This window comes from Schistocerca cancellata, chromosome 3, assembly GCF_023864275.1.
Source record: "Schistocerca cancellata isolate TAMUIC-IGC-003103 chromosome 3, iqSchCanc2.1, whole genome shotgun sequence".
Lineage (NCBI taxonomy): Eukaryota > Metazoa > Arthropoda > Insecta > Orthoptera > Acrididae > Schistocerca > Schistocerca cancellata.
In genome coordinates, this window is record NC_064628.1 from 282,054,386 (window position 1) to 282,077,275 (window position 22,890).

General features: G+C 42.2%; 1 protein-coding gene across 1 annotated transcript in view; it reads right to left on the reverse strand.

Annotated features, from left to right (window-relative positions):
- LOC126176697 (UDP-glucosyltransferase 2-like) overlaps positions 1-22,661 on the reverse strand; it is a 70,327-nt gene extending 47,666 nt beyond the window's left edge. Inside the window, exon 1 of the mRNA XM_049923859.1 lies at positions 22,631-22,661. The gene's annotated coding sequence lies outside the window, so the exon portion shown is untranslated. The remainder of the gene's footprint in view (positions 1-22,630) is intronic.
- Positions 22,662-22,890: the final 229 nt, after the last annotated feature.

Sequence of the window (22,890 nt, forward strand, 5' to 3'; positions counted from 1 at the left end):
GATTTCGAATTACCAGGTACAGATTTGGAGAAATTTGTGTTAAAGATTGGTGTCAGGCAAGTACATTCGAGTGAGATACTTCTAACCACAATTTGAAAATTACCTCGATCAATTATGTAAAATAACCTCTCGTGAGGAGAATGTGTTATATCTCCTGGTAACTAAGAAATTCGAACATCTTGTTTTAGTCCATGTGGTTAATGTAGAAGAATAAATCAGTGATCGTAAGGCTGTTATGGAATTAGAGAGTACATATGTTAAAGGAATGTTAAGGAAAGTACTGGAAGGAAAATTTTTCTGCCTAACAAGTGCGACACGAATCGGATTACAGATTATCTAACAATCCACACCGAGCATTTATCTCTGTGAACGAAACCGTGTAGTTATCATCATCATCATCATCATCATCATTAGCAGTCAGTTGAGTCATTTATCAGCTGTTCATACTTTCCGCTCACGGGACCACTAAAAACGCAGCGGCTTGTGTTGCGATGTTAACGGCAGCCTAAGCAAGAGACGGTAATTCCGTAGTCCAGTTGCTGTTAGTATCAGACCAATGGTACAGTACGACACAGAAAGTTGCAAGGAGTGTATTACCTTTTTCAATAGCAGGTGCAGAAATGAAGGTATTACTACGTGCCTGGTGCACTAGACGGCGATCCTCCATGGTGGTCAGACGTATTCGGCCGAACCCTTGGCGACAAGTATAGCTACCATCACATTCCCGATTCTACCAGCCAGTCAAATGGAGAGCCACAATGAGGCCTCTTTTAACCCTTTCGGTTATGGCGTCCTCATATAAGGACATACTAAATAAATGCTTAGTATATTAAAATTCGTCAATTTTTACCATTTGTGATTGTTGTCCTCATATTGTCACAAGCAGAGAATTTATTTGAGAATGGTGTCACCATCTTCTGTCAATCTGTGGTACCACAAAACAAAACGGATTCGTAGTCACATGGACGCTTCGCAGAAATCTTTGTACCTTCCATCAGCCGGTTAATATCTCCTGAGTTTAGGTAAAAACAAAATTATTTGTGCGTAGAAATGTGCATTCTTAAAGGTGAAAACTAAAGGTGTCCTTCAGAAAAAGGTAAGTGACATATTTATAACTTTATACATGTCTCCAAATGAGGACATTGTGATGGAAAGGCTGTAATAGCATAGAAATTTAAGACATTATTTCGCTGTCTTTTTAGTCATCTTACGGTGATTTCACAATGCCCCGAGTCTAAGACAGACGAAGGCCACTTACAGAAGAAGTTATAGAGCTCCTTAAATCATCTGAAATTGACGATTCATCCTATGATCCTGGCGATAATTTTGAACAAGAAGACAATGATGGAAGTAATGTTAGATATTTGTTCCATACGGTATACTGTAAGCTGAGTAGCCTAGACGCAAAGCCCGCTAACTGCATGATAACTGACACTGAGATAATCACGGAACACTCTTCCCATCCAAACGACAATGCATTGGCAGCAAGGATGTTTTTGCTGCGTACGAATTTGTTACAGCGCAGCCAACCTAAAGCTGAATAGGAGACATACTCATTCTAGATGTCTGTTCACGTGCTTTGCGTCCGGACATGACATGGCGTAAGCCACGCCTATTGCGCATTTACCGGGCTTTGCACCCGAAGACAAAATGCGGTTAGCTGCTGTTGAAACCGAAGACGATTTTCGACAGCCATGTTTGTTCATGCAATTGATATTGCATGTGTAAATGCATGGACTGAGTACAAGAAAAATGCATCAGATGTCGGTGCTCCTAAAAATAAGACATTTGATTTGCTTCACTTTGGGGCAAGTGTGGTCAAAGTACTGACAAAAATAAATAAACCAGCTGCCAGGGAAAGAGGGTGTCCCACTAGTGAGAGTCCAATGCGCCATCTCCAAGTACTTCAAACTGAGTCATTGTGGAAGTCCGTTACGAAGCCGATGTTCGTTTGGACAACGTTGAGCATCTTCCAGTGGTCAGTGACAAAAAATCGTTTGACAGGTGCAAGAAACCGGCTTGCAACAGCAAAACCCAATTTTATTGTGTAAAATATACAATCGCTCATGTTTGGATGGAAAAAAAATTGTTTGTTTGATTATCATTCTTCAGAAGGGTAAAACCATAGTTTATGTATATAATTTTAAGTAAGCTTTGTGTAGTTTATTTATTTTGATGAAATAGAAATCAAATAAGATACTTTGAGTTTTCGACTTATTCTGCACCCACTTGAACACAATGTCTTCATTTGGGGACGCGTTGTATCCCCGCTTACGGGGCACCTCGGAATATTTTATATATCTGAAAAATCATAATTTAATTCGAAGGACTGGATGGCACAGCAATTATTTGTTTTTTTTTTTTACGAAAAGAATAATTCGTGACCGAAATCGTTAAACTCTGTCAGTTGCTGATGACGCTGTCTAACACAAGTACGCGGAATTTCCTTGTCCTTCACAGCTTTCACTCAACATCTGACGCTACTCAAGCCCCTTATATACACCACAAGGCCTGGCAACAGCACTAAACACGAAGAACACAAATGCACTCTGGTGGCTATTTTATCTGTGACACAGAATTGCAACACTTATCCTCTACATACTCGCCGACGTTGTGTATGTATATGAAGTTAAATTAATATCCGACCATGTATTTTGGGAGCTTCATTTTTTTTTCAGGCAGTCCATCCAACAGCACCGTATACATCACTTCAGTTCTTGTGTTTGTAGGTGACTTATTCTGATCAGTATTAACAATTAACAACAGGAACTGCATGTCACGTCTAAGTTTTATTAAAACTTTTTTCATCATAACTTCCTATAAAGGTATTACCTGTCGTTGTTTTTAAATAAGTAGCTGCCTATGTTGTAAGAATTAAGTTGAATGATAATATTACTAATTGGAATAACCTGTTGCTGGAATATTTTTTAAGTCATCGCTGTTATTGATTACTTCACTGTCAAATGTTACGTACGTCATCTAAACCAACAGTATGAAAGAATACATGATAAGAGGCCTCAGAAGCAAAATAAAGGAGCCATACTTCTTGCCGGCCGAAGTGGCCGTGCGGTTCTAGGCGCTACAGTCTGGAGCCGCGTGACCGCTACGGTCGCAGGTTCGAATCCTGCCTCGGACATGGATGTGTGTGATGTCCTTAGGCTAGTTATGTTTAAGTAGTTCTAAGGGACTGATGAGCACAGCAGTTAAGTCCCATAGTGCTCAGAGCCATTTTAACCGTACTTCTTGTGGTCATTGCACCTACTCACAAAGGTACACTCTGAATTGGACCACCGAGGAGCTTGAATTACAAAGTAGTGGAACAATGACCCTATTCTCAAGGTTTAGACAGCTCCCCTCCTCTCCTCCCTACCCATCTGTCATCACATCTAAAGAAATGTATGCTTGGGAAAAGCTTGGAGTCCATTGAACATGTTATGGTGGCTGTAGATGGATAATTTGCAGTCATTGCACAATCATACTTCGAGAATGAAATCTTATGCACTGAAAATCGTCGGATGAAGTCTGTTCTTGATTAAAATAAATTACAGCCAGGCCAAGGACCGTCTACATTGTTTGGCACATCAGTCATGTGAGACTAAATATTCGCGACGACTGTGGATTACCGTGGTCATCAATAGCTGTATTTACTCAGATGCACTTTTTTTGTTCACATTGAAACCTCCCCTTAGAAAAATTAATGAATTTCTTTGCTCGTAAACCTCTTACGTTATTTGCTTTTCAAATAGCTCAGCAGAACTGAACGTACTCAGACATTTCGCTCTTTACTTATTCTGGTCAACACTAAACTGACACACAATATTTTTAGCGCAACGCCATCTGACTTTCAATAATCCCTACAAAAGAATGGCCCTGACTAACAATAACCTATACCTTTCATGGACCACTTACCTCACAAAAATCTTCGTTACTCGAACTACTGCAATACAGCGAGCGCCACTACTGCCAGGTAAATAAAAGATTCTAACTACTGAAGGCACTACTTACTGATAGGCATAGTTAGCAAATGAAAGATTTTGATAGAGAACAAACAATGTATTTACCTTAATAGTGTTCAAAAGTCATAACATATATATCATTTCATGACATGCAGTCTTACAAATTTACTCTTTCTGGCGGACACACATCCAGATCGTCCGCTCTTAAAATTCTGCCATCTCTCTCCCCATATCCACCACTGCTGGCGGCTCACCTCCAACTGCGCAACGATACGTGCTGTTCACATCCAACTGCCCAACACTGCAGTAGCGAATATTTCAACGATGCAAACCAGCCACAGACTTCACACAGCACAGTCAGTGATTTTCATATAGAGCGCTACGTGGCGTTACCAACATAAAAACCTAAACAGCCTACTTACAACATCAGCTGAGATGTCTCCCAGCGTGAATGGTAAAGTTTGTCGAGCATGACGTCGGATTGATAACGGTGATGTCCGCGCCTTGTATTTCAAGCAGGTCGACGTTACAAATCAGAGAAATTGAATACGACTTGCCTCCGTGGGATTAGGGGTGATGATGGTGACGTGGTGCCCCCTTTCAGCGAGAGCTCGCATGATGACGAGGAAGGGCGTCTGGTGGCTGATGGATGGCGTTGGGTTGATGCCCAGGATCCTCGCGCAACTGCAGGCGTGAGCCAGCAGCGGTAGAAGCAGCAGCGGCAGGCCGGCCCTCATCCTGTGACACAAACAGAGCGCCAGTGCCCAGAAATGTATGCAGCGCTGAGTACAAACGCAAGGCACAGAGAAAGTGGACGAAGTACTACTCAAGCACCGAATTATTGCACTTAGCCGTTATGGGGGGCACGCGGTAACGTTATAGCAACCCAGTACAGTGGTGAACAAGGAAAACACATCTGACTGTCAATGCTTTCAGGTCAGTCGTGCGTATACTATCAACCTCGATTACGCACTGCCTCATGATAAACCGACTGAAGAGCTTTCACTTTCAGGTGCTATAATGTTGTGGTCGACTAATACAGGAAGACTGTTGTGATAAGTCTTATGCTTTTCCGGTTTTTCAGTGAGCAATATTGTATTTAATGATATCCAATCCATGAAAAGAATGTATGAATAAAGTCATATGTACCATACTGCGTACTGACCATGTCATTTGGTCTGTCAAGGAACAAAAGTATTTTACGGTATTCAGTTCAGCACACAGACAGCTCGGTTCTCGTAAACATTCGCTGTTCTAAAGATAGCCTAGAGCACGGTGATCTTAAAGTTCGACCTGAGGAGACGGATTTAATTCTTCTGCTTTAAATCGAGAGAGGTAACACAGTGGTAAAGGCATTGGACTGGCATTCGGGTGGAATACGGTTAAATTCTCTTACAGCAATTGTGATTTACAATTGTCGTTGTTTCCGCAAATCATTTAAGGAGAATGGCGGTATGGTGTCTCTGGAATGAACACAGCTGATTTCCTACCTCATCCAGAGCAAAACACGAGAGTGTACTCCGTACCTAATGACATCGTAGGACGTTAAATAGTGATTCTCCTTTCTTATAAATGAAGGTTTACCATAGCAGCAATTATCATCTGAATAATTAATAAGTGTGCTCCGAGTGTCACACTATAGGCTGCGGTAGGGGATACGTCTTACCACAGTTATTCACTCTATTCCCATTCTACAGAGCTTCATACACTGAAAGAGAATTGCACTCTTCCTATAGCCCGTTTGAGATATTGTTTATCCAACTTTAACCAATACTGTTTAGTGAGTAGAATGTTACTAGTCTCGTAACTATGATTCCACGACTGTTTCCTCCATAATGTGGACAAAATCAACCAGTTGCTAACCCATTAGCCTGCCCCCTAGGTTCTTCGGCTTCCTCTTGCGTTCCAACACATGACAGGTGTACGCGCTAAAGTAGTTCTCAACAACAGTTTGCGCTACTGTCTTGGATGAAGTGTTTGTAAATGAAAACATTTTTGCGGATTTTCTTAAAGTATTTTTGACGTATTTAACCGATACGAGAAAGTCGATAGTCCATAACTAAATAGAGTGTGGCGTGCGTCTTCAGCTAACGTGCATTAGAACGGACTTATGACGAGCACTCGATCACCCCACCAAGTAGATATTTTCTCAAGCTACACGAATTTAGTTACACATCTGATAGTGCAGATCACATGTTTCGTTAATAAAGATTCAAAACTGTTCTCACAACGCAACCGTTTAAGTTGTTTAATGATTTAAAAAAAATCCAAACTGAATGCATAACGATGTGCTCTTCAGGTTTACAGTTATTTATTTTCGCTCTTCTTCCCATTCCCCTCACGCATGAAGCGCGAAAAGAATGATTGATTGAATACCTCTGTACATGCTATATAATAATTAATCTGACCTTGTCCCTGCAGTTTGTCAGTTTTATTCATGTTCACCCTGTGCAGGTGGTTGCAATATATTCCTAGATTCGTCATTTAAAGCTGGTTCCTAAAACTTTTTAAGCAGGCGTTGTTGGGATAGTTTGCATCTACTTTCAAGATTTTTACTGTTCAGGTTCTTCAGCGTTTCTGTGAGACTCTGCCACGGGTCAAAGGTGTGACATTCGTGCTGGCCTTCGCTGTATACATTCAATACTCCCTGCTAGTCCTATTGGTATGGATCCCAAACTCTCGTGCAATATTTTAAAATGCGTCGCACGGGTGAATTGTGAGCGCATTTCCCTTGTATTCTACCAACAAGCCGAAGTACACTATCTGCCTTACTCACGACTGGGTCTACGTGTTCGTTACATTCCATGCTCCTACTAAGTGTTACACCTGATATTTGTATGAATTTATCGATTCCCGTTGTAACTCACAGATATTATATTCGTAGGACAGTATGATTTTTCGTTTTGTGAAGTGCACAGTTTATGCCGTTCTGAACCTTTACTGCAAGATGCCTAGCTTCGCACCACTTTGAAATCTTGCGGAGATCCCACTGAATATTTGTGCAGCTTCTTCCAGACGCTGCTTTTCGCAGACGATTTTGTTATTTTTTGAGAGTGTTGCAATTCACTAATGTTTGTTTAAAATCAGTGTTCGGGGAAGCGACTCCCAGCAGACTTCAACAATAGCAGTCGTAATTAGACACAGAAAATACGTTGTGTTATCTACTGGTATTATGAGCATTAAATTCACCACAATAATTGTTCTGTATGTCGTTTCCCTGTTTATACCGACATCCCAGCGATTCCATCTCGTCGCTATTGTCAGTCTCTACCACCACTTCATCCGCCGATTACGAGGCATTAGATCTAAAGACTTATCATTAAATTCGGCTTTATGATTCGTATTAGATATATTCAGAACATTTAAAGGGTGCAATGAGGCAAAGAGCTTTCGCTGGTGTACGGGTATGACGCTCTTTAATCGACAACCAACCGCACATTTGCATTTATTGCTCTACGATCGCTGAAAGTATTGTTCTTTATTATAAAATGTCCTTTACCTCATTCGACGAATGGCATGGTGTCGTATGTAACAAAATAAAGAAGTAGGATGTTTGCTGAATACAGTTGGTAGGCCTTTCGTAGTTTCTCCGTAATGCGTGAGGTAATTTTCGCAATGGTCTCTGCAAAATGCACTCCCAGCACCCTTGCGCCTCGGCTCTGCGGACGTCGTCGTCGATGTTATGTTCGACCCTAACCTTCCTTCCTTCCTTCGTAAACTCATACGTTGTTCATTATCTCCAAATAGTTATAGTTTTCCTTACTTTCCGGAGTACACTTTCTCTAACTTTAATTCGCGCTATACACACTTTCCCTAGTGGAATTTATGAGCAAGTCGACATCTACACAATCACTTTATGGTGATACCGTCGGGCCTGATTGCCATTTTCATTCTTCCCCATTGCGTTCGCGAATGATAAGTGAGGAGTGCGATTATTGGTAAGATTAGCCTCTGTAAGAAGTGGTATATCCGTGATTGCATGTACCATCGTGGTAATGCAATTCATGAGAAAATGCTTCGGAATCCCACCAAATTAACCCGACACCTGTCGCAAGAGACTGGCGTTTCATGCGGACGAATATTCCACCTGGATCTGCACAAGCATCTCTACAGTGTGTCTGTTGTACATTAAAACCAGCAGATGCACCTCAGCGCCTCCAGTTTTGTGAGTTCCTGTTCACTGAGATAACGATGAATGGCTTGGACTTGGATCTGTTCTTTATATCTGATGAAGCCCTATTTCACCTGAGTGGTTGTGCCAGCTCACATATCACAGGTTATGGCCAGCGGAGAATCTGCGTAACTTCCACGAACCACGGTTGCATGATCAGAAGGTTGGGGTTTGGTGTAGAGTGTCTGCAAGCAGCATCGTTGGTCCCATCTTCTTTCATCAGTCGCTCACTTCTGCGCGTTTCATTGCCAACGTTTTGAGACCATTTGCGGCAGCATTAACGGTGAAGGAAAAGACCTACAGTTACTTCCAACGGGATGGAGCAGCTGCCCATACAGCCGGCCGAAACTTGAAGTACATTTACACAATCTTCTCATCTGACAGAGGTGTTAGCAGAGATCAGCCTGGTTGCAGCCCCAGCTGGCCAACCAGGTCACCTGATCTGTCCGTGTGCGATTACTTTATGTGGGGAGCCCTCAAGTCTAGGGTGTATCACAACAACCCTCATTGTCTTCAAGGACTGCAGCAGACCATTTCGGATGAGACTGCAGCAATTCCAGCGTCCAGCTTCGATCCGCCTTCAGCAGCTTGCTGATCAGGATCCAAAAGTGCAAACAGATGATTGGTGGTCACTTTCACCACCTGATATAGTCAAGTTAGTACCGTATATCCTTTCCTCTGGTGTTTTTCTTTGTGCCCTGGAACTCTGTTCACTGGGCCTCTTTTATTTGCCCCACCTTGTACAATTATGTTTTGCCACATTTGGTGTTACTCGTACATGTATAAAAGAGCGCTGTGAGGCCTTTCGATTTTGTGAACGTGGAAGACTGCTTTTTATAGCATTGCTCGATTGTATCGCAATTCAGTATTTATTAATTAATTTATTTTTTCATCGAAAAACTTTTCAGATCGTGGAATACAAATTTCCTTTATAAATACTCTGTGTGACTGGGAGGCACAAACACACATGTACACATATGCACTGATAGCAAATTTAATAGCAGTATTGCAGCAAATAATTGATTGTTTTGGCTTTACCTACAAGAGAGCTTGCACTACTTGCAGTAGGATATTTCATACTCCCTTTTATAAAATCTTGTATTCCAAATGTTCTAAAAATTCTGCTGCTGAATAAAAGATGTGATTTAATAACAATGACGTTGGTTTTTCACTGAAAAGTGAGAATGTTCAAATAATTCTTATATTTCATGAAAAACGTTTGTACTATTTTTAATGGGAACTTTGAACATTGATGACCTTACTGAGTGGATATGGAACTTCACTTTTTTCTTTGTGACATATTCGTGGACATTGAAGTTTTTACCTGTGTGTAGTACAAAAAGACAGTAGCTAGCACATAGACAATGGAGGAAATGTGCGTTTTAGAAGACCTAACGTAGCAATTATTACGCGCGTCCATTTCCGTGAACAAAGCGTTTGAATTGTGAACCAGATGCAGTCGATAGCTGCAGATGGAAAGCTCTGCAGGCGCAAATCACGACGACGGGCACATTCTGTGAAATGGACCGTCTCGTTTCTGTGTATCAAGCAGGTTGGAAACTACTTCTGACGAACCTACTTCAGATAAGAAATACGTCTCGTGTGATCACGGATTAACCTCCGACTGCTGGCAGCGTTATCAATTGCGAAGCACTAAAGGTTGCTGCTTCGGCAACAATGAAGCGTTGCCACTGAGATGCAAGCAAGTGTGCATTATGTGAATGGTTGTGGTAGATGCGTAAAACCGCCACGCCAAAGACTTTTCAACTGTCAGGATTCTTCTTTCGCCACGTGGACTACAGAACGTCTTACTTACGGCGAAGCACATCCGTCTCTGTTGGTTTTGAGGAAAGCCTGTAGACGTTCTCACAAATAGAAGTGGGATAACGTTCAGAAGGATATGTAATACATGACGAATGATTAACAGAAAAGGAAGTGCTTGCAGCATCATTGGATGCTGTTGTGCGTGACGGACCGCAGATCATCTATATAAATGGAAGTTAATTGCCGCATGTAAGAAAGGCCATCACGTGAGACCGTCTTGACCAATCTGTTTGGTGCTTCTTTTGTGTTTTTCTGCCTTATCAGTTAATAACGGCCCGACAGATTTGGATAATTTTTCTGTCTGTTGTGTGAGTAATTGTCAGAACAAGGTTTGTGTGAAAGAAAATCTTTGGAAAATGCGCCAGAAAGGTCGGAAATTAAAATCCATTGTGACAGATCATCACTTGAGAACGGCTCCGCCAGTTTGGTTGATTTCTTTTTTTTGTGTTCCTAATTTTGGATGATAATGGTATTTTTGGTATGGAAAAGAAAATAAAAAGAATTGCGTTCAGATTGACAGTTCTGGTGTCACTTGGTTTCTTAATAAAATAATCAGTTTGAAAGTTATATATATAATCTACAAATACGTATGCAATATATAACAGGAAAACGTTGTTACCGAAAAATATCGAAAAGTTCTTGACAGATTTACTTCAAGTTTTTACGCAATACTCTAACGTTAGGACGAACACAGGCAGCAAGGCTATACATTTTTATTACATGTAATATACACGTCTAAATGTTACATATAAAGGAGGAAGCGTTGTTACCACCAATATCGGAAAGTTCTTACCCCTTTACTTCTAACACGATGCTCTAATGAACATTTGGATGGACATAGGCTATATATATTCGTAATATATTACATATATGAATATTTATGTAATACATAAATCGGAAACGTTCTTACCAAAAGTCTCAAAAAGATCTTTACGGATATATTTCAAATTTTTACATGATACTCTACTTAACATTCAGTCGGAAATGAACGTAGAGAGGGGGTAAAAGGATATGGACAGCGAGAAGTAGGAGGAGGTTATGCACAGAGAGTTGGGGGAGGGGGGGAGGAAGCTGTGTGTGGAGAGATGAGGGGGTATGAGAAGATGGAAAGAGAGAGGGGGATGAAAGAACTTAGGATGTATATGCAATTCCCATAAATATTTATCAGTTGCGAAGCATTGCCGGGTTCGCTAGTATTGTTAAAAAATATTATCTATTCATTTATATTAGCTGAGTACGGTGTCTCAACTTTGGAGTACGTTTTTCTTTTCTTGTTGCAAATATAGCTAAAATTTTGTTGATAACTTTCTCACTCCAACATTTCCGCGGAACAAAAAGTTTCTTGTGATTTTTCACAATGGAAGAATGTAACTCTTCGACAGAATTTTGGAAGCAACAATGACATGAGCTGTGCGTTTGGATTCATAATTTCCTGTCAGAAAGGTTGCATTTCTTAGTAACCGACGGAGTGTCATCGAGTAAAACACAGTGATAGCCGGCCGCGGTGGTTGGTTGGTTGGTTGGTTGGTTTGGGGGAAGAGACCAAACAGCGAGGTCATCGGTCTCATCGGGTTAGGGAAGGACGGAGAAGGAACCATCCCGGCATTTGCCTGGAGTGATTTAGGGAAATCACGGAAAACCTAAATCAGGATGGCCGGAAGCGGGATTGAACCGTCGTCCTCCCGAATGCGAGTCCAGTGTGCTAGCCACTGCGCCACCTCGCTCGGTGGCAGCGGTGGCCGAGCGGTTCTAGGCGCTTCAGTTCGGAACCGCCTGACTGCTACTGTCGCAGGATCGAATCCTGCCTCGGGCATGAATGTGTGTGATGTCCTTAGGTTAGTTAGGTTTACGTAGTTCTAAGTTCTAGGGGACTGATGACTTCAGATGTTAAGTCCCATAGAGCTCAGAGCCATTTGAATCATTTGAGCCACAAGTGATATCTGTCGTTTCCCAAGGAACTGTTCTACGTGTAGGCGATTTAGGAAACAATCTGAACAGCCCTCTTAGATTGTTTTCAGATGATGCTGTCATTTACCGTCTTGTTATGTCATCACAAGCTACAAACCAATTGCAAAATGATTAAAGAAGGTTCTGTATGACACGAAGAGTCGTAATTCTCTCTAAATAATGGAAAGTGTCAAGTCATCCATATGAATACCTATAGCAATCCGCTAAATTTCGGTCACACAATAAATCACACAAATCTAAAGGCTGTGAATCCAAATGAATATTTAGGGATTAAAATTTCGAATAACTTAAATTGGAACGATCACATAGATAAGTAGCCGGGACAGCTAACCAAAGACTGCGTTTTGTCAGTAAAACTCCTAGAAGATACAAGACATCTACTAACAAGACTGCCTACACTACGCTTATCCGTCCTCTTCTGGAGTACTGCTGCGCATTGTGAGATCCGCATCAGAGAGTATTGACGGGAGACATCAAAAAAGTTGAGAGAAGGGCAACTTGTTTTCTGTCATCGCGAAATAGGAGAGTGAGTGCTACGGTTGTTGCACGAGTAGGGCCGGCAGTCATTAAAACATGGATGTCGTTCGTCGCGGCGAGATCTTTCCACAGAATTTTAATCATCATCTTTCTCCTCAGAATGCGAAAATGTGTAGGGAAAAATGAGTATCGTAATAAGAGTTCGCACGGAAAGGTTTAAGTGCTCGTTTCTCTCACGCGATGTTAGAATGGAAAGATAGAGAAATTGCTTGAAGATAATTCAGTGAACCCTCTGCCAGGCACATAATTGTGAATTTCAGTTGATCATGTAAATGTAGATGAAGAGATAATGACCTGCCTATTAAGTATCGCCACCGAAATTTTTCACATGAACTTCTCACACGGCATGAACAACATCAAACAGTATACCACTTTCTTATAGACACAGTACATTGTAACGACACGTGGTCGAATAACGTAGGGCTACAGACGACTCCTATGCAGTTAACTGCACAGATAATCATCCTAGTTCAACGTCCTATGACAGCAGTAATAATATTTAAGAAGGCCATTATGGCGACAAAAATATAACAGTATTGTTCAGAACACGTAATCTGTGCGAAAATGTTAATCAGACGGGAGAGTTGCATAGTAATTTCCCATTATTCCCAATTTCGTGATTATCTGCTAAGATTAAAGGATATTAGTCAACTAGGACGAATTAAACCTCTTGTGTACGCCACTGATGCAAACGTGAAGTCTGTATTGTGGCATAGCCGCCTGATTGAAGGACGTGGAGGGCAAACAGAAGAGGTCATCATGGAACTCAACCTACAGGTATTTAAAACACCTCGGAATCCACCAGTCTACAAAGGGAAGGTCGGAAAAACGTCAAATATAGACGCTAAACTAGCAGATGTGGCAGCGGAGTCTCATGTGAGGCGCTGGAGGTTGAGAGTGGAATGACAGAGTGACGACAATATCATGTACTATACCATCACTGGAACGAACTTCAAAACACTAAAATCGTACGCATAAGACCCAACTACATGAAGAAGGCTAACTGGGAAGAACTGAGTAGGGCGTTTTGGTGTCCAGGAAGCCCATCGTTGCGTGATGCTGTAGATGTTAAAGCGCAAGAACTAGCAGTGGCTGTACACAGAGAAATGGTGGCGTCGCTATGCATCAGGAGAGGTCCATCTAAAGGAGTGCCTTGTATCTGGACCAAGCAGCTGCAGGAATTAAGATGTGAAACAAGAGCCAGCAAGGTATGCCAAAGCAGGGTGGCCTAAGAGGCTAGAATCCGAAGGGTGCATGGGTACAGACATGTTAAACAACGTTTTAAGGAAGCGTTGTGGAAAAAAATAGAGCGATGAAAACAATTTGTGGAGCCTAACTCAGAAATTGATCCAGGGGGAAATTCATAAAAAATAATCTTCTAAAATATACGATCACCAACCTCAAGGTCAAAAGAAATGGTGAGACGGTAACAGAAAGTTGGTAACAGTTAGCTGCCATAACGTTGTAAAGCGGGATGAAATGGAACGAGCTCGTAAAGACGGTAGTAGGGGTGGCGAATGGGCGACTTTTGTTTATTGGGAGAATTTTAGGAAAGTGTAATTCACCTATAAAAGAGCCCGTGTGTAGAACACTTGTGCGACCCATCCCAAACAGTTCAGATTAAGGGAAGACATCGAAGCAATTCAGAAACCTGCTGCTAGATTTTTACCCGTAAGTTGGAACAGCAGGTGAGTGTTTCGGAGATTCTTCGTGTAAAAAGAGAATTCCTGGAGGGAAAACGACGTTCGTTTATCGGAACATTGTTGAGAGAATTTAAGTAGCAGACACGGAAGCTGACTGCAGAACGATTTTACTGCCGCCAACGTACATTTCGTGGGAGGATCATATAGACAAGGTAAGAGAAATTAGGCCTCGTACGGTGGCATACAGATAGTTTTCTCTCGCTCCACTCGCTAGCGGAACAGCCGAGGAAATGACTAGTAGGGATGGTAGTGGTACTGTAGGGTGGCTTGCGGGGCATGCAAGGAGATGTAGGTGTGATGGATACGTCGCTTCCTGGTGACGGAGAAGTCGGGGAACAATATCGGCGCATGTCAGGAACAATCTTATGGGAAGACTATTTAAAGTAGAAGCTTGTTTGCACTCTTCTCACACGTAGAAATTATGAAAATAATTTGTGGATTAAGAAAGAAAAAATCCCCAAGATCGAATGGACTCTCTGTCGAAGTAATAAAAGCCTTATGTGATCGCACAGCGAGTGTCTCTACCAAGGAAAGACCGCTGCATCGTGGAAGAATACTGAGGTAGTGATTATCAATAACCGGCAAGGAAGTATCTGATGATACCCAAATCCCAGAGACCAATTTGTCTTATGAAAGTTCTCGGTAAGATATCTGAAAAACTGTTATGCAACAGGCTAAAAGATCACAGACTGTTACATGGGATGAGCCCTCATCAGTAAGCTACAAGTTTAGAAAAGGCATGTCAACAGAAGATAAATTAATAAATCGACCTCGCTATTGACAGAACTCATTCCACTTACGCTCTAGTGATGATGATCGATACTACTGGCGCTTTCTATAACATACACTATGTGATCAGAAGTATCCGGACACCTGGTTGAAAATGTCTTACAAGTTCGTGACACCCTCGATTGGTAACGCTGGAATTCAGTATTATGTTGGCCAACCCTTAGTCTTGATGACAGCTTCCACTCTCCCAGGCATACGTTCAACCAGGTCCTGGAAGGTTTCTTGGAGAATGGCAGCCCATTCTTTACGGAGTGCTGCACTGAGGAGAGGTATCGCTGTCGGTCGGTGAGGCCAGGCACGAAGTCGGCGAACCACAACTTCCCGAAGGTGTTGTGTAGGATTCACGTCAGGATTCTGTGCAGGCCAGTCCATTACAGGGATGTGACTGTCCTATAACCACGCAGCCACAGGCCGAACATGTGCTCGATCGTGGTGAAAGATGCAGTCGCCATCCTCGAATTCCTCTTCAACAGTGGGAAGCAAGAAGATGCTTAAAACATCACTGTAGGACTGTGCTGTGATAGTGCCACGCAAAACAACAAGGGGTGTAAGCCCCCTCCATGAAAAACGCGACCACACCATAACACCACCGCCTCCGAATTTTACTGTTGGCACTACACACGCTGGCAGATGACGTTGACCGGGCATTCGCCAAACCCACACCCTGCCATCGAATCACCACATCGTGTACCGTGATTCGTCACTCCACACAACTTTTTTCCACAGTTCAATCGTCCAATGTTTACGCTCCTTACACTCTGGCTCACCAGCAGTGGCTCGACCAAGAAATCCAAGTTTTCTCAACTGCCGCCTAACCGTCATAGTACTTGCAGTGGATCCTGATGCAGTTTGGAATTCCTGTATGATGGTCTGGATAGATGTCTGTCTGTTACACATTACGACCCTCTTCAACTGTCGGCGGTCTCTGTCAGTCAACAGACGAGGTCAGCCTGTACGCTTTTGTGTTATACGTGTCCCTTCACGTTTCCACTTCACTAACACATCGGAAACAGTGGACCTAGGGATGTTCAGGAGTGTGGAGAACTCGCGTACAGACGTGTGACGCAAGTGACACCCAATCATCTGACCACGTCCGAAGTCCGTGAGTTCCGCTGAGCGCCCCATTCTGCTCTCTCACGATGTCTAATGACTATTGAGGTCTCTGATATGGAGCACCTGGACCTAGTATGAAAAACGTATGTTTTTCGGGGTGTACGGATACTTTTGATCACATAGTGTATGATGGTTGTCTCTCTTTGATCACTTTATGGAGTTGAACTGTCCAGAGGTGCTGAACAACTGCCCGAGAAACTATTGCCGCGGGGAATATGCATCTTTAATATGACTAGGGAAGGAAATGACGAAGACCATCACTGTTACAGCATTCTACGGAAGCCAGTTCGTAGATGTTGGCCACTGATGGGATCGTGTATACAACTAGAGTTCACCCCCTCAGCGTCAGTTAAGCCCGAAGATGGTGTAATCAGTCAGCGAAACTGCTGGTAATATAATAAAGTAACACTGAAACGACTTCTGCAGGTTTTTCGTTCCATTACGTAAGTGGATGGCTGATGCCCTGCAGATCAATAATCAGAAGGATGGACATACAAAAAGTACCGAATGCCTGTCCAAAGTGATCAGTGTGTGGCCCAAAGTTTTAGGCTGCAACATTGGCGCCCATGTTACAGAATTTACAAGACATCAGTAAAGTAAGAGGACTGGTAGGATTTTCAGATGATTTGTTGCTCGTCGCAATTGATGACGAATTATAGATAGCTAATATAATGCAGCGCTGCATAAACTTGAAGGATAATATCGAAGTGTCACATTATCACCAGTAGCTCACAAAACTATGCACCTTCTGCTGGAAGGTAACCTAGAAATGAAACCTCAAATAAAATTAAACTCCGTAACGATTAGAAGAAGCGTAGTAACGACATATGTCGAAGTATACCTGGATGGTTGTGCAATTTTGCACATCATGTAGAGGAAGCTGGCAGGAAACGTACAAACGTGATGAACCAAATTACAATCATAGCAGATAAGCAATTCCGACTTCCCTTGGAAACAACCAGAGCATCTCATCAATCTATATTACCATCACCCTTTATTTCCATCACCATTACCGAACCGCACACAAACCTTGAGTTCGGTGTGGGGTGGCGGTGGGATGTGTGGTTTTCTGTGGCCTGTTGTGGGGTGGTGGACCACTGAGGGCCACAGTAGGACGAAGCCTCCCGGTCGTTTCTAGGTCCCTGGTTTAATACACAATACACAATCTCGGCTCACCTCATGGTCGATCTACACTTCCATCGAGCGCCACCTATCCGTAGACCCTGTCCATTTCCTCCATATCCCCTCTTGTGAGTTTCCCACAGGAGATCGGACGTATTTGTACATCCGCATCAAAGAAGGTGGATTCATTGCCCAGCTAGGCCTATCAAATTATTTGAATGTGTGGATCCGAAAGAACAGGCACTACGCATTCATAGAATGGAGAATGTTATGGGGCAACACACCTGTCGAAAAGCACCATTGTGGAATGGTAAGCCTAGTTTCATGCTTGTCGCATTCAACGCAAGACGCTGGTCGATGTGGAAGGCCATCTGCATCAATTACACCCGATCAAGTGAGTGCGATTATTGCTACCTAGGTCACTTAAGAAAGGCCTCGAAGAGTCGACGGTTCCTGTCGGACAAGGATGTGTAGCAAACAGTTACGGACTTGTTCACACAGCAGGACATGGAGTTATAGCCAAACGGATATCTTCAACCTGGTACGTAGGAGGGATGATTGTCTCAAAGCTCACGGTGGTTTTGCCTGATTGGCATGCCCGTTCCAGACTGTACGGCCTTAGAATGGAAACTTTTTGATCGTAATGCAAAGTGATGACATACAGAAGATACTGGTACCTGTAAAAAATTACTACTTTCTACAGCTGCCCTAAGGGAGGACAGTACGTGAAAGAACATCTCGGCAACAAGTGTAGTGACGGGCATAAAACAAGCACGTGGGCCATTTCTGTGTTCTATTTTTTAAACGTTTGTTCATTTACAAAATGAAGACCACTGAAAATACCCAAAGAAGAGGTTTCCTCAAGGAGCTTAAAACTAAAGAATCAGGGAAAACACTGTCAAGGTATTGGTAATAGCCATATATTCCATATTATTAGAGAGAACGAAATTGTTCCTGACGGGAATAGAAGTACCAATTCGGCAGCCAGCTTCATTAGCCGGAAGAGTTTAAAGAGGAGTGCCACTAAGATTTAATGGTCGCGCCTACTGCACTCTCTGAATGATACACTGTTAGAAATTCAAGGGGTTTACGCACTGGACTAGGAAGTCAGGAAAAGGAGAGCCCGTTCTTGGTTAAAGAAAGACAGTCAAATAGAAGTATGAAAGTTACTCGGAACCGAGGCTAATACAAAGTTAATACAATTACGTATGTCGTAACTGTGACAAAATAAATAGGACACTTCAGTACGGAGAGAAGAATATACGAATTTCTCCCTAACATCACAGAGAGACTAAAAACGGGATTTCTTAACTCGTCGAGTGCACTGATACATTACCAGACCGGCTATGGTGCTTATGGTACGTATCCATACAAAATCAAAAGACAGATGAATGACAGCTGCGTCTGCGGCGGTGTGGGCACTCAGGGACAGACATTGCGGCACTGCGGGCTGTACGAAGAAGCATCGGGTAATGGGCGTCAGGCATTAAGGGTTCTGGACCCTGAAGCAGCACTGAGGAACGAGTCAACTTGCCACGTCTCGGACGATACTGAAGCCGTAGTATCCTGGAACGCAAAGGAAGACTTCAGGCGGCATTCAAGCGCACGTCATCGGGCTTCCGTCATGGCTAGACAACACATTCAACAGACGGAGGGAATAAAACTGAAATCGGCGACACGGAATGAAATGGTTTTTGAAGAATTTACACCACATGGTGCAAGTAATAATGGAAGTATCGATTCTAAGATATTAAAGTGACTCGTGGAATCGCTTGTTACATTGGAAACGCTGCTGACGTGCTGCCTTATATCCAAGGAACCCAGCAGACAACGGCTGTTGACCGGAGTAGTATGAGAACGAATCCAGTAGCAGAAACAACCATACACAGTTTAGGCGCACCCAAATACATAAACAAAAACAGAACTAAATTTATTTCTTTTACCGTGAATAAATTATTTATCATTTATATTCAAAAAATGTTATATATATGACCTATTTCAGCTTCCTAAATAATAAGCTGTAAATGTGAAGAATTAATGAAAAGACGTCCCCCCATGAACCATGCACCTTGCCGTTGGTGGGGAGGCTTACGTGCCTCAACGATACAGATAGCCGTACCGTAGGTGCAACCACAACGGAGGGCTATCTGTTGAGAGGCCAGACAAACGTGTGGTTCCTGAAGAGGGGCAGCAGCCTTTTCAGTAGTTGCAGGGGCAACAGTCTGGATGATTGACTGATCTGGCCTTGTAGCACTAACCAAAATGGCCTTGCTGTTCTGGTACTGCGAACGGCTGAAAGCAAGGGGAAATTACAGCCGTAATTTTTCCCGAGGGCATGCAGCTTTACTGTATGATTAAATGATGATGGCGTCCTCTTGGGTAAAATATTCCGGAGGTAAAATAGTCCCCCATTCGGATCTCCGGGCGGGGACTACTCAAGAGGACGTCGTTATCAGGAGAAAGAAAACTGGCGTTCTACGGATCGGAGCATGGAATGTCAGATCCCTTAATCGAGCAGGTAGGTTCGAAAATTTAAAAAGGGAAATGGATAGGTTAAAGTTAGATATAGCAGGAATTAGTGAACTACGTTTGCAGGAGGAACAAGACATTTGGTCGGGTGAATACAGGGTTATAAATACAAAATCAAATAGGGGTAATGCAGGAGTCGTTTTAATAATGAATAGGAAAATAGGAATGCTAGTAAGCTACTACAAACAGCATAATGAACGCATTATTGTGGCCAAGATAGACACGAAGCCCACGCCTACTACAGTAATACAAGTTTATATCCAACTAGCTCGACAGATGATGAAGAAATTGATGAAATGTATGATGAGATAAAAGAAATTATTCAGGTAGTGAAAGGAGACAAAAATTTAATAGTCATGGGTGACTGGAATTCGTCAGTAGGAAAAGGGAGAGAAGGAAACGTAGCAGGTGAATATGGATTGGGGCTAAGAAATGAAAGAGGAAACCGTCTGGTAGAATTTTGCGCGGAGCATAACTTAATCATAGCTAACACTTGGTTCAAGAATCATGAAAGAAGGTTGTATACATGGAAGAACCTTGGAGTTATTAAAATGTATCAGATAGATTATATAATGGTAAGACAGAGATTTAGGAACCAGGTTTTAAATTGTAAGACATTTCCAGGGGCAGATGTGGACTCTGACCACAATCTATTGGTTATGAGCTGTAGATTAAACCTGAAGAAACTGCAAAAAGGTGGGAATTTAAGGAGATGGGACCTGGATAAACTCAAAGAACCAGAGGTTGTAAAGAGTTTCAGGGAGAGCATAAGGGAACAATTGACAGGAATGGGGGAAAGAAATACAGTAGAAGAAGAATGGGTAGCTTTGAGGGATGAAATAGTGAAGGCAGCAGAGGATCAAATAGGTAAAAAGATGAGGGCTAGTAGAAACCCTTGGGTAACAGAATAAATATTGAATTTAATTGATGAAAGGAGAAAATATAAAAATGCAGTAAATGAAGCAGGCAAAAAGGAATACAAACGTCTCAAAAATGATATCGACAGAAAGTGCAAAATGGCTAAGCAGGGATGGCTAGAGGACAAATGTAAGGATGTAGAGGCATGTATCGCTAGGGGTAAAATAGATACTGCCTACAGGAAAATTAAAGAGACCTTTGGAGAAAAGAGAACCGCTTATATGAATATCAAAGGCTCAGATGGAAACCCAGTTCTATGCAAAGAAGGGAAAGCAGAAAGATGGAAGGAGTATATAGAGGGTCTATACAACGGCGATGTACTTGAGGACAATATTATGGAAATGGAAGAGGATGTAGATGAAGATGAAATGGGAGATATGATACTGCGTAAAGAGTTTGACAGAACACTGAAAGACCTGAGTCGAAACAAGGCCCCCGGAGTAGACAACATTCCATTAGAAATACTGACAGCCTTGGGAGAGCCAGTCCTGACAAAACTCTACCATCTGGTGAGCAAGATGTATGAGACAGGCGAAATACCCCCAGACTTCAAGAAGAATATAATAATTCCAATCCCAAAGAAAGCAGGTGTTGACAGACGTGAAAATTACCGAACTATCAGTTTAATAAGTCACAGCTGCAAAATACTAACGCGAATTCCTTACAGACGAATGGAAAAACTGATAGAAGCCTACCTCGGGGAAGATCAGTTTGGATTCCGTAGAAATGTTGGAACACGTCAGGCAATACTGACCCTACGACTTATCTTAGAAGAAAGATTAAGGAAAGGCAAACCTACATTTCTAGCATTTGTAGACTTAGAGAAACCTTTTGACAATGTTGATTGGAATACTCTCTTTCAAATTCTGAAGGTGGCAGGGGTAAAATACAGGGAGCGAAAGGCTATTTGCAATTTGTACAGAAAGCAGATGGCAGTTATAAGAGTCGAGGGGCATGAAAGAGAAGCAGTGGTTGGGAAGGGAGTGTGACAGGGTTGTAGCCTATCCCCGATGTTGTTCAATCTGTGTACTGAGCAAGCAATAAAGGAAACAAAAGAAATAAAAACTTTGAGGTTCGCCGATGACATTGTAATTCTGTCAGAGACAGCAAAGGACTTGGAAGAGCAGTGGAACGGAATGGACAATGTCTTCAAAGGAGGGTATAAGATGAACATCAACAAAAGCAAAACGAGGATAATGGAATGTAGTCGAATTAAATTGGGTGATGCTGAGGGAAATAGATTAGGAAATGAGACACTTAAAGTAGTAAAGGAGTTTTGCTATTTGGGGAGCAAAATAACTGACGATGGTCGAAGTAGAGAGGATAAAAATGTAGACTGGCAATGGGAAGGAAAGCGATTCTGAAGAAGAAAAATTTGTTAACATCGAGTATAGATTTAAATGTCAGGAAGTCGTTTCTGAAAGTATTCGTATGGAGTGTAGCCATGTATGGAAGTGAAACGTGGACGATAAATAGTTTAGACAAGAAGAGAATAGAAGCTTTCGAAATGTGGTGCTACAGAAGAATGCTAAAGATTAGATGGGTAGATCAAATAACTAATGAGGAGGTACTGAATAGAATTGGGGAGAAGAGGAACTTGTGGCACAACTTGACTAGAAGAAGGGATCGGTTGGTAGGATAAGTTCTGAGACATCGAGGGATCACCAATTTAGTATTGGAGGGCAGCGTGGAGGTTAAAAATCGTTGAGGGAGACCAAGAGATGAATACACTAAGCTGATTCAGAAGGATGTAGGCTGCAGTAGGTACTGGGAGATGAAGAAGCTTGCACAGGATAGAGTAGCATGGAGAGCTGCATCAAACCAGTCTCAGGACTGAAGACCACAACAACAACAAATGAAAAGAGGCGCTATCAATTGGAACATGTTATAACAGCAATAAGTACTGTCTCCGCAATTGCAATATTCTGTACAGAAATTAGTAAAAGCGACAAAAACATGTTTCACGACTTAAAATGTATAGTGATAGCATATATTCTTACGCTACGTTTCTAGACACTGGAACCACGCGCACATACAACTGAAAACTACCAAAGGCTGATGAGCGATATATGTAGTTCGGCAGAAAGCTTATCGTGGCTATGACAATATGTTTTCTGCGTCAAATGACAATATTTACGCTTCGTAATGCTCTGATGCAGAAAAATGTGAATCATTTATGTACCGATTTAAGGATGATCTCAACAACAGAAATCTTTGTCGGTAGTCAGTAGCTCATGTGACTAAAATCTCTTATCGGCGC